The sequence below is a fragment of the Ursus maritimus genome, unplaced genomic scaffold (assembly GCF_017311325.1).
Source record: "Ursus maritimus isolate PB19 unplaced genomic scaffold, ASM1731132v1 scaffold_10, whole genome shotgun sequence".
Lineage (NCBI taxonomy): Eukaryota > Metazoa > Chordata > Mammalia > Carnivora > Ursidae > Ursus > Ursus maritimus.
The window spans coordinates 11,503,312-11,524,150 of NW_024423344.1; the positions used below are offsets into that span (position 1 = coordinate 11,503,312).

Here is a 20,839-nt window from a genome sequence, read left to right on the forward strand (position 1 = left end):
GTGTCTATAGTGCCTAAAATATAGGCTGCACTTAACAAATGTCTACATAAAAAATGAATTAATAAAACAATAGTGAATCCTTTTATAAAATGAAAGACTGTGTGATGCAAATAACCATACCCTGATCCATTTGGTTTATGGGTTTAGATATTTGTCTACTAGGTTTTTGTTAATTGTGGTACAACAATATATCATGTAGCTTTAGAGAAAACAATAGGAAAATTTTCTCAGATATTTTCATACCTGATTTATGTACTGGAATGTCAAAAGGAAATGAATGGAATGACTAAGGAAAGTGGTGGAAAGGAAAATGAAAATCCTAGGCTTCAATCTATTTTGTTATTAATTTTCTTTCTTTTTTTTTTTTTTTTAGATTTTATTTATTTATTTGACAGAGAGAGACAGCCAGCGAGAGAGGGAACACAAACAGGGGGAGTGGGAGAGGAAGAAGGAGGCTCCCAGTGGAGGAGCCTGATGTGGGGCTTGATCCCAGAATGCTGGGATCACGCCTTGAGCTGAAGGCAGACGCTTAATGACTGAGATACCCAGGCGCCCCTATTTTGTTACTAATTTTCAACCTTGGTTCTCTTACCAGACTGGAAAAGGTATAATAAAATTGTCTGGTTTGAGCTGCCTCTCCCCATCTCTAGAAGAGATACCATTATCTAGAGCAATGTCCTGAAGGCTGGAAATCCTTTTGGGGAATGAAGTCCTTGCTTAGCTGCTCTAGCACACCAGGTGTCAATATCCTCCCTGTCATCTTCAGCAATTCAGATTTGGCTGACAATTCCTGAAAAGCACATCTCAAAATCCTCTCCTTCCAGGAGGCCTCCTTTGATCAACCTCTCAGTGCACAGGTTCCCAGTTTGAACAAAACTGCATTTCATTTGTTGTTATTTTGCTTTATAAACATTCTTAAGCATTTCATGTCTGTTCAGGATTCTTAATCATAATGAAATCTTTCTCAGGGAAACATGTACACATTCCATTTCTTTGATACCCTTTTTCTTTTTTTTTCTTTTTTTTAATGTTTTTTTATTATATTATGTTAGTCACCATACAGTACATCCCTGGTTTCTGATGTAAAGTTCAATGATTCATTAGTTGCGTATAACACCCAGTGCACCATGAAATACGTGCCCTCCTTACTACCCATCACCAGTCTATCCCGTTCCCCTACCCCCTCCCCTCTGAAGCCCTCAGTTTGTTTCTCAGAGTCCATAGTCTCTCATGCTTCATTCCCCCTTCTGATTACCCCCCTTTCTTTATCCCTTTCTTCCCCTACTGATCTTCCTAGTTCTTATGTTCCATAGATGAGAGAAATTATATGAACCGAGATGCCCTTCAACAGATGACTGGATTAAGAAGTTGTGGTCCATATATACAATGGAATATTACTCAGCTATCAGAAGGAATGAGTTCTCAACATTTGCTACAACATGGACGGCACTGGAGGAGATACTGCTAAGCGAAATAAGTCAAGCAGAGAAAGACAGTTATCATATGACACCCTTTTTCTATACCCAAAGGCAACCAGCAGAGGATTCACTGAATGTTGACAAATAAATACATCTGTAGGAAATATTTACCATAGCTTCGACTTTTTCCTCATTTCCAAGCACTCCCCACTAAGTGATACATGGAATATTTAATTCTAATGACTTCTTTCTTTTGTTAGAAAATATCATAGCATCTCTTAAAATTAATTGGAAGTCCTAAATTGCAAAAAGTGAAATCCTATGATGCTGTATCTCAAAACCAGAATAGAATAAATATGTGGTACGTCAGGAAGCCTAGGTTTTAGTCCTGGTTTTATCCTGATAGACATTACTTTTCATTATTAATGACTATGCATCATTATTTCAGTTTTCAAGTATGTAAAGCAGAATAATAAAGATACTCTGTCACTGTCATACAATTGGTGGGAAGATTATTTAGATAAGATGGAAACATGCTTCAAAAAGAAAAAGCCACTACCTTTGAAGCATCCTCATTTCCTTCCTTGTGTTGTACACGACACAGGTACTCAGTGATGTGCTGATAAATGGGCTCTATGGGGAGAAAAAAAAATGACCCAATTTATAGCATTTACAGATCTCTGTGGTGCAAATACTCCCATCATGATTGATTTCAAGTTATCAATAGTTTAACAACCAGCTTGCAAAACTCTTAACTATTAACAATTGGTTCTTGACTGACTTTGGCCTGCTGACTTGACATATTAAATTAGATCATTAGAATATAACACACTCCCCCCGCCCAAAAAAATCAGTCATTTTCAGTATGAGAAAGTGAAGATTACTTCTGACCTTCACATAAGTCCTTCTACTGTTATATCTATGTGGTATTCTAGGATGCCAGGGAAACAGGGCAATAAAAAACAACACATTGGAGAGGTTCCAAGATGGCAGTGTAGGAGGACCCTGAATTCAAGTCCTCTTATGGACACACTGAATTTATGAACTTATATCTACATATATACAATTCCTCCTGAAGAACTGAGGACTGATTGAACAGCTTCTGCACAGCAAACAATAAAGAAACCATATAGAGAACAGGAGAGAAGGAAACATAATAATGATGGGAACCCCATCTCCAACATGGTGACCTGGAGTAGGGAGTGATATCACTGAGGGGTCTGTGCATAGACTTGCCTGCCCTGGGGTACAGAAGGAACAAAAAAGCAGTTTAAAGGGCAATTAGACTGTAAATGAAAGAAATCCATTTACTAATCCTAGAGTGTTCATGAAATGGGCAGAGAACTCCTGGAACTTGTTTTGGGGTCAGAGGCACTAGTGGTTACCACTTTTTAGTTCCTTTCCAACTTGACAGTTGGATGGGAGCAGAGTCCAAGCACTCTAGGCAGCCTGTTAGAGCTACCTCAGTATACCCTGGGCTCCTAGCCCATACCAGCTCCAGCTGACTGCCCCGCCCATTGTAGCTCTGGTGCCATGAACCCTGGGACCCCTGCCCACATCAGCCCAAGCTCCAGCTGTCCCGTCAAGATGGCCCTGGTACAGCATGCCCTGGGACTCCCTGGCTGATGCCTGTTCCAGCTCTAGCCTGCCTGTCAAAGCTGCCAGGCACACACAGTTTACACACAGGGCACTCCAACACAATGACATTCCTTCAAGACTGGAATAGGTATCTATTCCACCTAATTCATGGAAACAAACACAGAAAATCAAACAAAATGAGGAGACAGAGGAGTATGTTCCAAAAAAGGATAAAACCCTTGGGGGAAAAATAACCCTAATGAAGTAGAGAAAAGTAATTTGCCTGATAGTGTTTAAAGTAATGGTCATAAAGATGTTCACTGAACTTAGAAAAAAGAGTGGAGGAACACAGTAAGAACTTCAAAAAGAGTTAGAAAACATAAGAAGAATAATTCAGAGTTGAAGAATACAATAACTTGGGGTGTCTGGGTGGCACAGCGGTTAAGCGTCTGCCTTCGGCTCAGGGCGTGATCCCGGCGTTATGGGATCGAGCCCCACATCAGGCTCCTCTGCTGTGAGCCTGCTTCTTCCTCTCCCACTCCCTCTGCTTGTGTTCCCTCTCTCGCTGGCTGTCTCTATCTCTGTCAAATAAATAAATAAAATCTTTAAAAAAAAAAAGAATGCAATAACTTAAATGAAAAATACACTAGAGGGAATCGATAGCAAATTAGTTTATACAGAAGAACAGATCAACAATCTGGAAAGCAGAATAGTGGAAATTACCTAATCAGAACAGCAGAAAGAAAATATAACTATAAAAAAAAAGAATAATTTAAGAGACCTCTGTGACAACACCAAGCACATTTACATTTACATTTTGGATCCCAGAAGGAGAAGAGATAAAAAGAGGGGCAGAAAACTTATTTGAAGAAATAATGGCTGAAAAATTTCCTAACCTGGGGAAGGAAATAGATACTCAGTTCCACGAAACACAGAGACTCCCAAAACAAGATGAACCCAAAGAGATCCACACCATAACTAAAATGATAAAAGTTAAAGAATTCTGTAATTATACTAAAAACTACTTAACTGTATACTTTGAACACATAAATGTTATAGTATGTAAACTTATGAAAGAAGACAGTCTTAAAGGCAGCAAGAGAACAATAAAGAATCACATACAAAAAACCCATAAGACTATCAGTTGACTTTTCAAAAAAATTTCACAGGACAGAAGAGAGTGGCAGGATATATTTGACATGCTGAAAGGAAAAAGAAAATACAACTAAGAATACTCTACCAAGTAATATCATCATTCAGAGTTGAAGGTGAGATAAAGAGTTTCCCAGGCAGATAAAACTAAGAGTTCATCACCACCAAACCAGACTTATAGGAAACGTTAAAGGTCTTCTGTAAGTGGGGGAAAAAGGCCATAACTAGAAATAAAATATATGAAAAAAATATTACTGGTAAAAGTAAATATATAGTAAAGGCAGTGGATAGCCACTTAAAAAGCAAGTATAAAGATTAAAAACAAAAGTAGTAAAATCAGCTATAAATACAATAGTTAAGGGATAAACAAAATAAAAATATGGTGTCAAAAACATAAAACTTGGAGGGGGGTAAAAATGTACTGCTTTTGGAATGCATATAAACATATGCAGTGACTATCAAGTTAAATAGACTGAGATACCTATATAACAAGACTCATTTATATGTTACCTACAAGAGACTCACTTCAGATTTAAGACACACAGAGACTGAAAGTGAAGGGATGAAAAAAGATATTCCATGCAAATGGAAATGAAAAGAAAGCTGAGATAGCTATACCCAGACAAAATAGACTTTAAAAACAAAAATTGTAAACAAAACACAAAAAGGGGCATTACATAATGATAAAGGGATTAATTCAAGAAGAGGACATAACACTTATAAATATTTACACATCCAACATAGGGGCACCTAAATATATACAACAAGTATAAAAAGATCTAAAAGGAGAAATTGACCATGATACAATAATAGTAAAGGACTTAACACCTCACTCACATCAATGGATAGATCATCCAGAAAGAAAATCAGTAGGGAAACATTGGCCTTAAATGACACTTATACCAGATGGACTTAATGGATATATACAGAACATTTTATCTAAAAACTGCAGAATATTCTTTCAAGTGCACATGGAACATTCTCCAAGATAAATCACATGTTAGGTTGCAACATAAGCCTCAATCAATTCAAGAAGACAAGTCATATCAAGCATCTCCTCTGACCATCATAATATGCAACTAGAAATCATCAAGAGAAGAAAACTGAGAAAAACACATGGAGAAACATGTGGAGACTAAACAACATACTAAACAATCATATGTCAATGAGGTAATTAAAAAATACCTTGAGACAAATAAAAATGAAAACACAATTTTCCAAAATCTATGAGACATCATAAAAGCAGTTCTAAGAGGGAAGTTGATAGCAATACAGACTTCCCTCAAGAAAAAAGAAAAATCCCAAATAAACAATACAACTTTACACCTAAAGGAACTAGAAGAAGAAGAAGAAAAAAAGTCCAGAGTCAGTAAAAGAAAGGAAATAATAAAGATCAAATGAAAATAAATGAAATACTCAAAAGCAATCAAAAAGATCAATGACACTGAACTGGTTCACTGAAAAAATGAAATCACTGAACCTCTAGCCAGACTCATCAAGAAAGAGAAAGGGATCAATCGATAAAATCAGAAATGAAAGGGAAGTTACAATTGACACCAGAGAAACACAAAGGATCGTAAAAGACAACCATGAACAATTACATGCCAAAAAATTGGAAAACTTTGAAGAAATGTATAAATTCTTACAAACACACAACCTTTGAAGACCGAATCATGAAGAAATAGAAAATCTAAATAGACGAATTACAAGCAATAAAATGCAATTACTAATTAAAAACTCTTCAAAACAAAAATCTAGGACCAGATAGCTTCACAGGCAAATTGTACCAGATATTTAAAGAAGAGTTAATTCCTATTTTTCTCAAATTATTCCAAAAAATTGAAGAGGATGAAATGCTTCCAAACTTATTTTATGAGGCTTGCATTACCCTAATATCAAAACCAGACAAAGGCACCACATACACAAAAACTACAGGCCAAGATTTCTGATGAACATAGATGTAAATACCCTCAACAAAATATTAGCAAACTGATTTCAAAAATACATTAATAGGATCATATACCATGATCACATGGGATTTATTCCAGGGATGCAAGGATGGTTCATCATTCACAAATATATATCACATATATATCAATATATCACATTAACAAATCAAAGGATAATATCATATGATCATCTCAATAAATGCAGAAAAAGCATTTGCCCAAATTCAACATGCATTTATGATAAAAACTCTCAACAATGTGGATGTGGATAGAATGGACCTCAATATAATAAAGACCACATATAACAAACCCATAGCTAACATCATACTCAATGGTGAAAAGCTAAAAGCTTTCTTTTTTTTTTTAAGATTTTATTTTATTTTATTTTATTTTATTTTATTTATTTGAGAGAGAGAGCAAGCACAAGTCAGGGGAGGAAGGGAAGAGGGAGAGGGAGAAGCAGACTTCCTACTAAGTAGGGAGCCTGATATGGGGCTTGATCTCAGGACCTGGCTGAAGGGAGACACTTAATGGACTGAGCCACCCAGATGCCCCCCAAAGCTTTCTTTCTAATATGAGGAATAAGACAAGGATGCTCACTCTTATCACTTTTATTCTATATAGTACTAGAAATCCTAGCCCTGCAATCACACAAGAAAAAGAAAAGAAGGCAACAAAATTGGAAAGGAAGAAATAAAATTATCACTATTTGCAAATGACATGATACTATATATAGAAAACCCTAAAGACAACCAAAAGCTATTAGGACTAATAAGTGAATTCAGTAAAGTTGCAGGATACAATATTAATATCTAGAAATCAGTTGCATTTCTGTACACTAATAATGAGCTATCAGAAAGAAGAACTAAGAAAACCATTCCATTTTCAATAGCACCAGAAAGAATAAAATACCCAGGAATGAAATTTAACCAAGGAGGTGAAAGATTTGTACTTTGAAAACTATAACACTGATAAAAGAAACCAAAGATAACACAAATAAATTGAAAGATATATTATGCTCATGGATTGGAAGAACTAATGTTAAAATTTCCATACTAGCCAAAGCAATCTACAGATTCAGTACAATCCTTAGCAAAATTTCAATGGCATTTCCTTCACAGACCTAGAACGAAAAATCCTAGATTTTTTATGGAACCACAAAAGATTCCGAATAGCCAAAGCAATCTTGAGAAAGAACAAAGTTGATTTCCCTGATTTCAAACTATGCTACAAAGCTACATTAATCAAAACAGTGTGATACTGGCATGAAAACAGACACACAGATCAATGCATGAGAATAGAGCCCTGAAATAAACCCACACATATATGTTCAGTTAATCAATGATAAGAAAAGTAAGAACATACAATGGGGAAAAGATAGTCTCTTCAATAAATGGTTTTGGGAAAACTGGGCATGCAAAAGAGTGAAACTGGACCATTATCTTATATCATATACAAAAAGAAATTCAAAATGGATTAAAGACTTGAGTGTAAGACCTGAAACCATAAAACTTCTGAAAGAAAACAGACAGTAAGCTCTGATATTAGTCCCAGCAATTGTTTTTTTGGACCAGTCTCTTTAAGCAAGGGCAAAAAAAGCTAAAATAAATAAATGGGATTACAATAACCTAAAAAAGCTTCTGCACAGTGAAGAAAACCATTAACAAAATGAAAAAGCAACCTACTGAATAAAGGAAAATATTTGCAAATTACACCTCTGATAAGGAGTTAATATCTAAAATATATAAATAACTTACATATCTTAATATCCAAAACCAAACAACCTGGTTAAAAATTGGACAAAAGACTTGAATAGACATTTTTTTCCAAAAGAGACATACAGACGGCCAATAGACACGTGAAGAGATGCTCAACATCACTAATTATCAGAGAAATGCAAATCAAAACCACAAGGAGATTTCACCTCACACCTGTCATAATGGCTAGAATAAAAAAGATAGGAAATAACAAGTGTTGTTGAGGATGTGAAGAAAAGGGAACCTCCTTATACTCTTTGTGAGAATGTGAACCAGTACAGCATCTGTGGAAAACAGTAGGGAGGTTCCTCAAAACATTAAAAATAGAACTACTGTAAGATCCAGAATGTGAGTGGGAATATCCACTTCTGGGTGTCTATCTAATGAAAATGAAAATAGTAATTTGAAGAAATATATGCACCCTGTGTGCAATGCAGAATTACTTACAATAGCCAAGATATGGAAGCACCCTAAGCATCCATGGATGGAAGAAGAGATAAAGAAAATGTGATATATGTGTATACACACATGCACAGGCATGCACACGCATGCAATGGAATATTACTCAGCCATAAAAAAGAATGAAATCTTGCCATTTGTGACAACATAGGTGGACCTAAAAAGTATTATGCTAAGGGAAATAAATCAGACAAAGAAAAATACCATGTTTTCACTTATATGTGGACTCTAAAAAACAAAACAAACAAATGGAAACAAACTCATCATTATAGGAAACATACTGTTGATTACCAGAGAGGGGCAGGTAAAATAGGTGAAGAGCATTAAGACATACAAATTTCCAGTTATAAAACAAATAAATAATGGGGATGTAATGTACAACATAGGAAATATAGGAAAATAATATTATAATAAGGCTGTATGCTGATAGATGGTAACTAGACTTATTGTGGGGATCATATCATAATATATATAAGTTTCAAATCACTGTGATATACACCTGAAAGTAATAGGATGTAATAGTATGTCAGTTATACTTAAAAAAAATCGACACAGTGGGGGCACCTGGGTGGCTCAGTCGGTTAAGTGTCTGCCTTCTGCTCAGCTCATGATCCTGGAGTCCTGGGATTGAGCCCTGCATCAGGCTCCCTGCTCAGCAGGGAGTCTGCTTCTCCCTCTGCCCCTCACTCTGCTCGTGCTCTCTCACTTGCTCTCTCGCGCTCTCAAATAAATAAAATCTTATAAAAAAATCAACACATTGATTTTAAAAAAATACTTGCTTCTCTTTCTGTTTTGCAACAGCTAACAAATAAGATTTACTGTGGACCCCCAGGTAGAACTCAGTGGCTGCAGAAATCTCTTCCCAGCTAATTATTTTGCATCCTAAGTGAAATGCAGAAAAAGAAATTATACCTAATGTTTAATGAATACTTATGATATGCCTGACACTTCATGTGTATTGATTCATCTAATCCTCACAACCACCTTGTGTGGACATGTAATTATTTTGCCCCATGTTACATTGCAGGAAATTGAAGCCCAAGTGCGCAGAAAACAATGCAGTAAGAATACAATCCTAGGCAACTTGGTGTCAGCCAGGGCCCTTTACTACCAACGTGAGCTCCCATTTCTCTGTGAACTACCTTTAGCATAGCATTAATGTAAATTAGTTTCTTCAATTACTTTAAACCTATTCTACCAACGAGAATAGCTAGTTGCACTTATCACAATACAGTTATTTCCATTTCTATCCTTGGCTTTATAGCAGGAAGACTTAGTGAAAAATTCTGCTCATTAAGAGAGGATGCTAATTGGTTTCTATTAATGGCTCAGATATTCATCCTCATCATTTAATCTTAATTTAGACTATTATTTCCATATGGTAATTGCAAGATTCCCCTGTACTTGATATAGATCAGGGTAAAGTGTTTTCTCCAAAACTATTGAAATAAACAGTATACTGCAAACCTATTGCATAAAGTGAACTCAACCTGCTTTTTACTATTTGTACAATGTTTCTGTCTCTGACCCTAAACAAAGTTTTCTTACTTGGACTTTGATTTTTTACATTATTGTGAATTTCCTACAAATAGAACTTCACATTTTTTTCTTTAGCTGCTAGACCAAGAGAAGAATGAAGTAAACATAAAGCGCTCAGGAGACTGGGAAGGAGGGTCATGGTGGGGATTTGGGAGGGAGGTTTGGTTTTTAATGAATCCTGGTTTACCGAGTAGAGATACAGAGGAGTGAGTGTGGATTAGAGATAATTTTCACGGCAGACCAGAAGTTATGAAAGGCTAAGCCACAGTTCAGTTCTACCAAGGAAACAGCTGAGAAAAACTGCATAAACAGACCTCATAGAGATCCATTTCATTATATTAACTGCTACAGGGGAGGGATTCTGTTGTGCAGAACTGTTTATTGTCATGGTATCTCATGCCCTGCTTGGAACTTCTCTATATAAAAATGGAAGGAATTGGGAAGGGTGGGTCACAAATATACCCGAAATAAGATCCAATCCATCTTCTTCATTATGGAAGAATTCCCCAAACATCTTTCTTAACGCATACCGGTGGAAATGTTTTCCTTACTGTGCATTTCCTGGATATATTTGTAAAGCATGTTGCATGGATCCTTTCTGCAAGTAGCCATAGCTCAAAAAGGTTGATTTGATCTGTGACCTATCAGCTTGCACTGCAGCAAACAAGCCAGAGTAGGGTTCTGTTCTTAAGGTATTTCAAGAATTGCCTCTTCTAGATAATTTCTGCTCCCTCTTTTCTCTCTTTTAACAATCTCATTTTAGAGTTATAGGAGCCCTCTAATTATTTTTAGAAGTAAACGATTGTATAAATAATGCACAAATACTCAATCCAAATCTTATGCCATAAGATTTTTCTCTCTTGCTTTAGGCTCTGAGTTTCAGAAATACTTGATTAGTTGTAAGTGCTAAATGAACAAAGAGAGTGAGAAGTAGTGAAGAGCATGGGTAAAAATGAATGCTCTAATTTGAGTCTTTCTGGTCAGTCAGGGACAAAGCAATTTAACTAGTAATTTAGCTAGAATCAAAGTTATACATTATGAATCTACATAAAGATGAATTTTCAAAACATTTCCAGTTATAGAAGAGGTTTTCATACCATGAATATTAAATTCTATTTGTCACTTCTTTTCATTATTATTTTATTTAGCTTTTCCAATTTTTAATGTTTCTTAATATAATATATTCACAATGTTAAAGTAAAAAAAATAAATGAGGTTTAGCAAACAGTTGGTATTCAATAAGTTTCTGTTGAATGGAATGCATGAATTAAATAATTAAAGCCCTTCCTCAGCCCTAGCCCTAATTTTAGTTCCTAAAGACATGCACTTTAAGAAAAAATCTGTTCTTTATGACTTAAGTTTATTAGAGAAGTTTTAGGTTCACAGCAAATTTGAGAAGGCACAGAGATTTGCCCTATTCCCACCCACATGTAGCCTTCCCATCAGGATGGTACATTTATTACAATTAATGAAATTACATTGACATATCATAAATACCCAAAGTTTATAGTTCACATCGCTTTTTGTGTTGTACCTTCCATAGGTTTAGACAAAAGTACAAAAGCAGAATGACATATGTCCATCGTTATAGTATCATATAGAATATTTTCACTGCCCTCCAATCCTCTGTGCACTACCTACCCGCTCCTCCCCCTTTCCACTCCTAGCTCCTAAGGCAGTCACTGATTTTTTTTTTTTTACTGTCTCCATTGTTTGGCATTTTCTAGAATGTCATATAGCTGGAATCCAAAAGTTTGTGGCCTCCTCAGATTGGTTTCTTTCATTTAGTAATATACATTTAAGGTTCTTCCATGTCTTTTCATGGCTTGCTAGCTTATTTCCTTTTAGTGCTAATATTTTACTGTCTGGATGTACCAGAGTTTATCTATTCACTTACTGAAGAAAATTGCGGTTGCTTCCAAGTTTTGGCAATTATTAGTGAATTTGCTGTAAACGTATATGTGCAGATTTTTGTGTAGACATAAGTTTTCAACTCCTTTGGGTAATTTCAAGACTGCAATTGCTGTTTTTTATGGTAAGAGTATGAGTTCTGTGAGAAACCACCAAAATGTCTTCCAAAGTGGCTGTTCCATTTTGCATTCCCACTGGCAATCAGTGAAAGTTCCTGTTGCTCCACATCCTTACCAATATTTGGCAGTGTCAGTATTCTGGATTTGGCCATTCTAATAGGTATGTAGTGGTATCTTACTGTTGTTTTAATTTGCACTTCCCTGATGACATATGATGTGGGAGGATTTTTCATATGCTTACCAGCAATCTGTATATCTACTTTGGTGAGGTGTCTGTTAAGGTCTTTGGCTCATTCTTAAATTGGGTTGTTTATTTTGGTTGTTGTTGTTGAGTTTTAAGAGTCCCTTGTATATTTTGGACAACAGTGCTTTATTAGATGTGTCTTTTGCAATATCTTCAGCCAGGCTGTAGCTTGTATTCTCATTCTCTTTACATTGTTTTTCACAGTTTTAAATTTTAATGAAGTCCAGTTTATCAATTATTTCTTGCATGGATCATACCTTTGGTGTTGTATCTAAAAGTAATTGCTGTGTTCAAAATCATCTCAGTTTTCTCCTATGTTATTTTCTAGGAGTCATACTTCTGCATTTTGCATTTAGGTTTACAAGCCAGTTTGAGTTAATTTTTGAGAAGGGTGTAAGGTATGTGTTTAGATTTCTTTCTTTATTTTTTGTACATGGATGTCTGGTTGTTCTAGAACCATTCGCTGAAAAGATGTTTGCTTCATTGTATTGCCTTTACTCCTTTGTCAGAGTTCAATATATTTATCGGGGTTCATTTCTGGGCTCTCTGTTGTGTTCCATTAATCTATTTGTCTATTCTTTTGTGAGTATCATACTGTCTCTATCACTGTAGCTTTATAGTAAGTCTTGCTGTGGGTAGGGTCAGTCTTCCAACTTTGTTGTTCTTCAATACTGTGTTGACTACTCTGGGTCTTCTGCCTCTCCATACAAACCTTTGAATCAATTTGTTAATATCTCCTAAATAACTTTCTGGGATTTTAATTGGGATTGCACTGGATCAAGAGAAACACTTTTTAACATTCTAAGGGGGTTATCTTCATATACTCTGAATAATATGCTTATATCACTATTGCTTGGTTTTACATTTAACATATAACTTCTCACTGTGAAAGATGAGGATTTGCCTCCCTAACTTACCCAAGTTTCTATCTCCTTGTTCCAATTTCTGATAGACTTTAGTTCTTTTGCTTATTGTTGTAACTTTATATGTCATGTTTAAACTTCTATTTCTTGTGTCACCAACTTTAAATACTGTATCTCAGCTTCCCACAATGTCAGATGAGGATATTAGTATCTACTTCCTTCCTCCTTTCCTTTACTCTTTATGATAATGGTATTTATATTGTTTCATACCTACATTTGAAGACTTGGAAATTTTTTTCAATGAATTATCTCTTAAAGTTGAAAAACTAATAGTATTTGAAAAAGTAGAACTATATGCAAAACAGAGTGCTGGAATTATATTTCACTCTCCATAGAGAAAAATGTTCTGACTGCCATGTCACGTGAAAGAGACAATTCAAAGCATCCAAGCTAAGTGGAATTCTTTTCCTTCACTCCTATTGTTCAAAATCATGCCATAGTTTACTTTGAAATGTATTTCGACACATCTTTCTTACATATTTTATAGCTTTCTTTGCTGTGTTAATTTTACATCCCTCTTGTTGAGAATAGAAATACATTTTCAGGGGCGCCTGGGTAGCGCAGTCGTTAAAGCGTCTGCCTTCGGCTCAGGGCGTGATCCCGGCATTCCGGGATCCGGGTGGAGTCCCACATCGGGCTCCTCCGCTGGGAGCCTGCTTCTTCCTCTCCCACTCCCCCTGCTGTGTTCCCTCTCTCGCTGGCTGTCTCTGTCAAATAAATAAATAAAATCTTAAAAAAAAAGAAATACATTTTCGTCTGTTTTTATTTTCATCATCTTTTTTAACTACTAGCTCTGCAGTCATTGTATATTGCTTAGAATCCACCCTACTGCTTTTTCTTCCTTGAGTCTAGTGGCTTCCTACTTTTATTTGAATCAGTTGCTTATTAGATATTCTGTATAACTGTCACATGCTGGGAAACATGTTCACTGAGTTGCTCAGTGATGTTCATTATCTCTTGTATCCCATGATTTCCTTTTCTTCACCCTTGTTCTTTTCAGAAAGGATGTATGGGAGGTAATGTCCTAAGCCCTTCGATAGCTTAAAGAGGGCACGTGTTGCATGGTGCACTGGGTGTTATACACAACTAATGAATCATCGAGCCTTACATCGGAAATCGGGGATGTACTGTATGGTGACTAACATAATATAATAAAAAATCATTAAAAAAAAGGCTTTTGTTTGTCCTCTCATTGAAAATTTGGGTATTGTAGTCTAGGTTTAAAGTAATTTTCTCTTAGAACTTAAATGTCATTATTTCATTGTCTTATGGCATTTAGTGTTGATGAGACAACCAATGCCCATCTGTTTCTCATTTTTTGTATTTTTCATTGTGGAAATTTTAATACCCTCTCCTTAATGTTATGAAATTTCATGGCAATTTGTCTAGAGAGAGTTATTTGTTTTTTCATTCCTTCTTCCTGGGTCTCTGAAGACTTAAAATGTGAAGGACTCATGCTTCTTTTCAGCCCTGGAAAGCTTGCTCTTATTTATTTTACAATTTCCCCTATTTTTTTCCCTCTGTATCTGGAACACATATTGGTCAGAAGTTGTAATTCCTGGATTAGGTTCTTTTATCTTTTATGTCTCAGCCTTTCAGTTCCATATTTTGGGAGATTATTGGACTTTAATTTCAAATTTCTATTACATCTAAAAATTATTTTCAAAATCATGTTTACTTAAGAGTTCTTTCTTATTGTTTCTATTTCATAGCATCCTGTTCTTATTTAATGAATGGGATATGTACTTTCTCTAAACTTTATCAAGGTACAATTTACATACTGTAAAATTCACCCAATTTAAGTGTACAATTCAATGATTTTTAGCAAATTTATAGAGTTGTACAATCACAATTCAGCTTAAGAACATTACCATCAACCCAAAAGGATCCCTTCTGCCTATTTTTAGTAAATCTCTGTTCTCATCCTCACTGCCAATTAATCTACTTTCTGTCTCTAACGATTTGCATTTTTATAGACATTTCATATAATGGAATCCTATAATACACAGTCTTTTGCATTAGGTTTCTTTCGCTAACATGTTTTTGAGGTTAATTCATGTTGTGGCAAGTATTAGTAGTTGATGCCTTTTTATTCCTGAATAGTATTCTACTTGATAGATATATACTGTATTTTGTTTAATCGTTCATCAGTTGATGGACATTGGTTTGCTTTCGATTTTTGACTTTTATGAATAATAATACCGTATGAACATTTGCATTCGAGTCTTTGAGTGGATGTAGGTTTTCATTTGTTTTAAGTAGATATTTAGGAGTGAAATTGCTGAGTCACATGAAAAGTTTAACTGTTAAACTGTTTACCGAGTGACTTCCTGCTCCTTGTTTATGGGTAGGGACATTGAGAGTAATGAGCTGAAATTTTCCCTTAGGGGACCATTCAAGTATCTGAAGTATCAGTTATCGGTAGGTCTATTTTCTTGGTCAATTTCCCCTGAAAGTAGATCTTTAATTTCCTGCCTTAAAGTGGGCCTGGGTGAGGGAACTGAGGGCTTTCCTGTTTAGTATGTAAACTTCGCTTTTCCTCTTACTGTCACATGGCACGTCTGCACTCTCTGGGCCTAATGTCCCCAAAGTTATTGTACCTTTGTTTCAGTCTCCTCAGAGAGTAAATCTCTAGTCTTCTGCCTGACTAGGTAAAGGTAGCTGTGTAGCTGTCGGGAAGAAAGAAGAGGATATGGGGTCCACCTGCTTCTGATGCAGCTTGATGATCAAGTCTCCACTTTCAGCTCCTTCTGTACTCCCATTCCCAGGGATGATTGGTGCTTCTATTTCCTCTGTACCTAGGATTCTATGAAGTGTTCAATACTTCTTTCTTTCTCCTAAAAAATGCAAGACTCCTGACTGTTTTAGCTCAGATACTGTCTCATATTATTGATGCTCTGATTTTAATTCTATCTTGTTTGTAATGCCCATTCATCAATATTATGATTATTTTTAGAGGCAATATTTATTTAGAATTACCTATAAATTGACCATGTTGACCATTGCTTCTTGCATTCTATTTTTCTGTTTTCTTTTCTTTCTTCTTATATTTCCTCCTTTTTATTAAAAATTTTCTCCTTTTTAAAAAATGTTTAAGCTGACAGGGCCTATTGACCTTATACCACAAATATTTTTAAAATCACTTTTGGAAAATATTTTCCCCTTCAGGAACACTCCAGATGCAATAAATTTCACATTTTTTTTTTACATATTATATTACTGTGTTGGATTTTCCCCTCCATCACCAAAGATGAATGTGTAACTGCCATACTTCATTTGGTAGTTGATTAAAAAATAAGTATAAATTTTAGGAAGTAGAAAAGGGGGAGAGGGGAGGGGGAGGAGAAAAGGGAAGGAGGGAAGGAAGGAGAGAGGGAGGGAGGAATAGAAGAAAGGAAGGAAGGGGAAAATTTCATTTTAGGTTGTAATTAAGTTTCTTTATAAATCTCATTCTGGTACTGTATTCAAGAGATCTTGGGGGATGTCTGGGTGGCTCAGTTGACTGAGCATTGGATTCTTGATTTCAGCTCAGCGTTGTGGGACTGAGCACTGTAGTGGGCTCTGCACTCCAAGGCGAGTCTGTTTGGATTCTCTCTCTCCTGCCCCTCTCCACCATTAATAAATAAATAAATAAATAAATAAATAAATAAATAAATAAGTAAATAAAATCTTAAAAAGAGAGAGAGAGATCTTAGGAAAATTTTTAGTTTCCTAAGGTAAATAGAGGGAAACCTGAGATTTTCTTGAAAGATCTAAAAGACAGAAAGGAAAGGGATATCTCTAGAGTACTAATCATATGGTTATTTCATAAATATAATTTAAATCTCTTATCCTCTCTTTTGTTTCACTCCAGCTATTCTTGAATAATGGAAGAATAGGTACATAGAATAATTGTTTAACAAATTCTTAGACCTAACACAAAAGAAGTTCTTTTTTTTTTTTTTTTAATGATTTTTTATTATATTATGTTAGTCACCATACAGTACATCCCCGGTTTCCGATGTAAGGCTCGATGATTCATTAGTTGTGTATAACACCCAGTGCACCATGCAATACGTGCCCTCCTTACTACCCATCACCAGCCTATCCCATTCCCCCATCCCCCTCCCCTCTGCTACAGACATATAGTTAGAGACGCAGAAAGGGCACTATATTATTCTTAAGGGAAGTATTCAACAAGTGGATATGACAATTATAATATATATGCCTCCCAACAGGAGAGCAGCAAGATACACAAGCCAACTCCTTATCCAGAATAAAGAGACGATATAAATAAAAATACATTAATAGTAGGGGACCTCAACACTCCACTATCAGAAATAGACAGAACACCCTGGCAAAAAACTAAGCAAAGAATCAAAGGCTTTGAATGCCATACTGACGAGCTTGACCTCATAGATTATATAGAATCACTACACCCCAGAACCAAGAATACTCATTATTCTAATGCCCATGGAACATTCTCAAGAATAGACCATGTTCTGGGACACAAAAACAGGTCTCAACCGATACCAAAAGATTGAAATTATCCCCTGCATATTCTCAGACCACAACGCTCTGAAATTGGAACTCAACCACAAGGAAAAATTTGGAAGAAACTCAAACACTTGGAGACTAAGAACCATCCTGCTAGGAAGACTTCGATAAACCAGGAAATCAAAAATCAAATTAAACAATTTATAGAGACCAAATGGTAATGAAAATACAACAGTCCAAAACCTATGGGGGATACTGCAAAGGCAGTCTAAGGGGAAATCACATAGCCATCATCACACTCAAAAGAATAGAAAAATCTAAAATGCAGTTTTTATATTCCCTCACCTCAGAAGAGCTGGAACAGCAACAGAGGAGACTGAGCTAATCCACGCACGAGAGGAGAGTTGACCAAAATTAGAGCTGAAATCAATCAAGCAGAAACCAGAAGTACAGTAGAGCAATCAACAGGACTAGAAGCTGGTTCTTTGAGAGAATCAATAAAATTGACAGACCACTGTGAAGACTTATCCAAAAAGAAAGAGAAAGGACCCAGATTATTAAAATTAAGTAGAATGAAAAAGGGGAAGGAGAGGTCAAACGATCAACACCATTGAAATTGGAAGGATTATTAGAAATTTTTATCGAAACAGCTATAGCAATAAACTAACGCAATCTGGAAGAGATGGAATCCTTCCTGGAAACCTATAAACTACCAAGATTGAAAACCGGAAGAAATTGATTCTCAAAAGTAAAACAGGCCACTATTAATTATGAAGAAATGAGTCAGTGATAAACAACCTTCCACAATAAAAACTCCAGGCCGGACGGGTTTTCCTGGGGAATTCACCAAACATTCAAAGAAAGAAATAATACCTATTCTCCTAAAGCTATTTCAAAAAATAGAAACAGAAGGAAAGCTACCAAACTCAATTTATGAAGGCCAATATTACCTTGATCCCCAAACCAGGCAAAAGACCCCCTCAAAAGGAGAATTACAGACCGATTTCCCTAAATGAATATGGAGCCAAAATCCTCAACAAGATACTTGCTATGAATCCAACAGTACATTAAAAGGATTATCCATCACGATCAAGTGGGATTCATCCTGGGATGCAAGCGTGGTTCAATATTCGAAATCAATCAGCGTGATACATCTATCCAACAAGAACAACTCAGGAACCATAAGATCCTCTCTCAATCGATGCCGAAAAAGCATTTACATTAAAATACAAGCATCCTTTCTGATTAAACGCTTCAGAGTATAGGAATAGAAGGTACATTTCTCAATCTCATAAAAGCCATCTCAGAAAAGCCTACTGCAAATATTATCTCAATGGAGAAAAGCTGGAAGCCTTTCCCTTAAGATCAGGAACTTCGACAAGGATGCCCATCTCGCCACTATTATTCAACTAGTACTAGAAGTCCTTGCAAATGCAGCAATCAGACGACAAAAAGGGATCAAAGGTACTTCAAATTGGCAAAGAAGAAGTCAAAATGTCTCTCTTTGCAGATGACATGATATTATATGGAAAACCAGAAGCCACTCCCAAATTATTAGAAGTATGAGCAATTCAGTAACGTGGCAGGATACAAAAATAAATGCTCAGAAATCAGTTGCATTTCTATACAGAATACGAGACCGAAGAAGAGAAATTAGGGAATCTCCATTTACAATAGCACCAAACAACATCGTATACCTTGGGAATTACTAACCAGAGAGCGTAAAGGACCTATATTCTAGAAACTATAAATCACTCTTGAAAGACATTGAGGAAGACATAAAAAGATGGAAAGATATTCCAGTGTCATGGATCGGAAGAATAACATAGTTAAAATGTCCATGCTACCCCAGAGCAATCTACACTTTCAATGCTATCCGATCAAAATACCAAGGACATTTTTCAAAGAACTGGAACAAAGCAGTCATAATTTTAGTATAAGGAACCAGAAAAGGCCCCGCAATCTCACAAGGAACTGTGAAAAGGAAAAACAAAGCTGGGGGCATCACAATGCGGGATTTTCGAGAAACTGTACTACAAAGCTGGTGATCACAAAGACAGCATGGTACTGGCACAAAACAGACACATAGACCAATGGAACAGAATAGAGCCCAGAAATGGACCCGTTCCCTTTGGGCAACTAACTATTTGATAAAGGGAAAGAACATCTGTGGGAAAAAGAGCAGTCTCTTTCAATAAATGGTGCTGGGAAAATTGGACAGCTACATGCAAAGAATGAAACTTGGACAACTATCTCACACTGCTAACAAAATAAACTCAAATGGATAGAAAGACCTCAATGTGAGACAGAGAATCTATCAAAATTCTAGAGAGGAGAACATAGAGCCAGCATAATCTTACGACATCGGCCAAAGCAACCTTTTCATGTGACACATCCCCAAAGGCAAACAAAAGATAAAAATAATTTATGGGACTTCATCACAATTAAAGTTTCACAGCCAAGGAAACAGTCAGAAAAACTAAGAGGCAGCCACTGAATGGGAGAATATATTTGCAAATGACACTACAGATAAAGGACTGGTATCCAAGATCTACAAAGAACTTCTCAAACTCAATACACGAGAAACAAATAAACAAATAAAAAAATGGGCAGAAGATAGTGAACAGACACTTTTCCAATGAAGACATACAAATGGCTAACGGAGCACACATGAAAAAATGTTCAAAATCATTAGCCATCAGAAATTCAAATCAAAACCACACTGGGAGATACTCACCTTACGCCAGGAATGGCAAAAATAGACAAGGCAAGAAACAACAATTGTTGGAGAGGATGTGGAGAAAGGGGATCCCTCCTACAGTTGGTGGGAATGCAGTTGGTACAGCCACTCTGGAAAACAGTGTGGAGGTCCCTTAAAAAGTTAAAAATTGAGCTACCCTATGATCCAGCCATTGCACTACTGGGTATTTACCCCAAAGATACAGACGAGTGAAGAGAAGGGCCACCCCAATGTTCATAGCAGCAATGTCCATATAGCTAAATCAAGGAAGGAGCCAAGATGCCCTTCAACAGATGACTGGATTAGAGTTGTGGTCCATATATACAATGGAATATTACTCAGCTATCAGAAAGAACGAAGTTCTCAACATTTCACAACATGGACGGCACTGGAGGAGATAATGCTAAGTGAAATAAGTCAAGCAGAGAAAGACAACTATCATATGATTTCTCTCATCTATGGAACATAAGAACTAGGATGATCAGCAGGGGAAGAAAGGGATAAAGAAAGGGGGTAATCAGAAGGGGAATGAAACATGAGAGACATGGACTATGAGAAAACAAACTGAGGACTT

General features: G+C 36.1%; 1 long non-coding RNA gene across 1 annotated transcript in view; it reads right to left on the reverse strand.

Annotated features, from left to right (window-relative positions):
- Positions 1-1,979: 1,979 nt before the first annotated feature.
- LOC103664414 overlaps positions 1,980-20,839 on the reverse strand; it is a 245,851-nt gene continuing 226,991 nt past the window's right edge. Inside the window, exon 3 of the long non-coding RNA XR_005832372.1 lies at positions 1,980-2,051. This is a non-coding gene — a long non-coding RNA (uncharacterized LOC103664414). The remainder of the gene's footprint in view (positions 2,052-20,839) is intronic.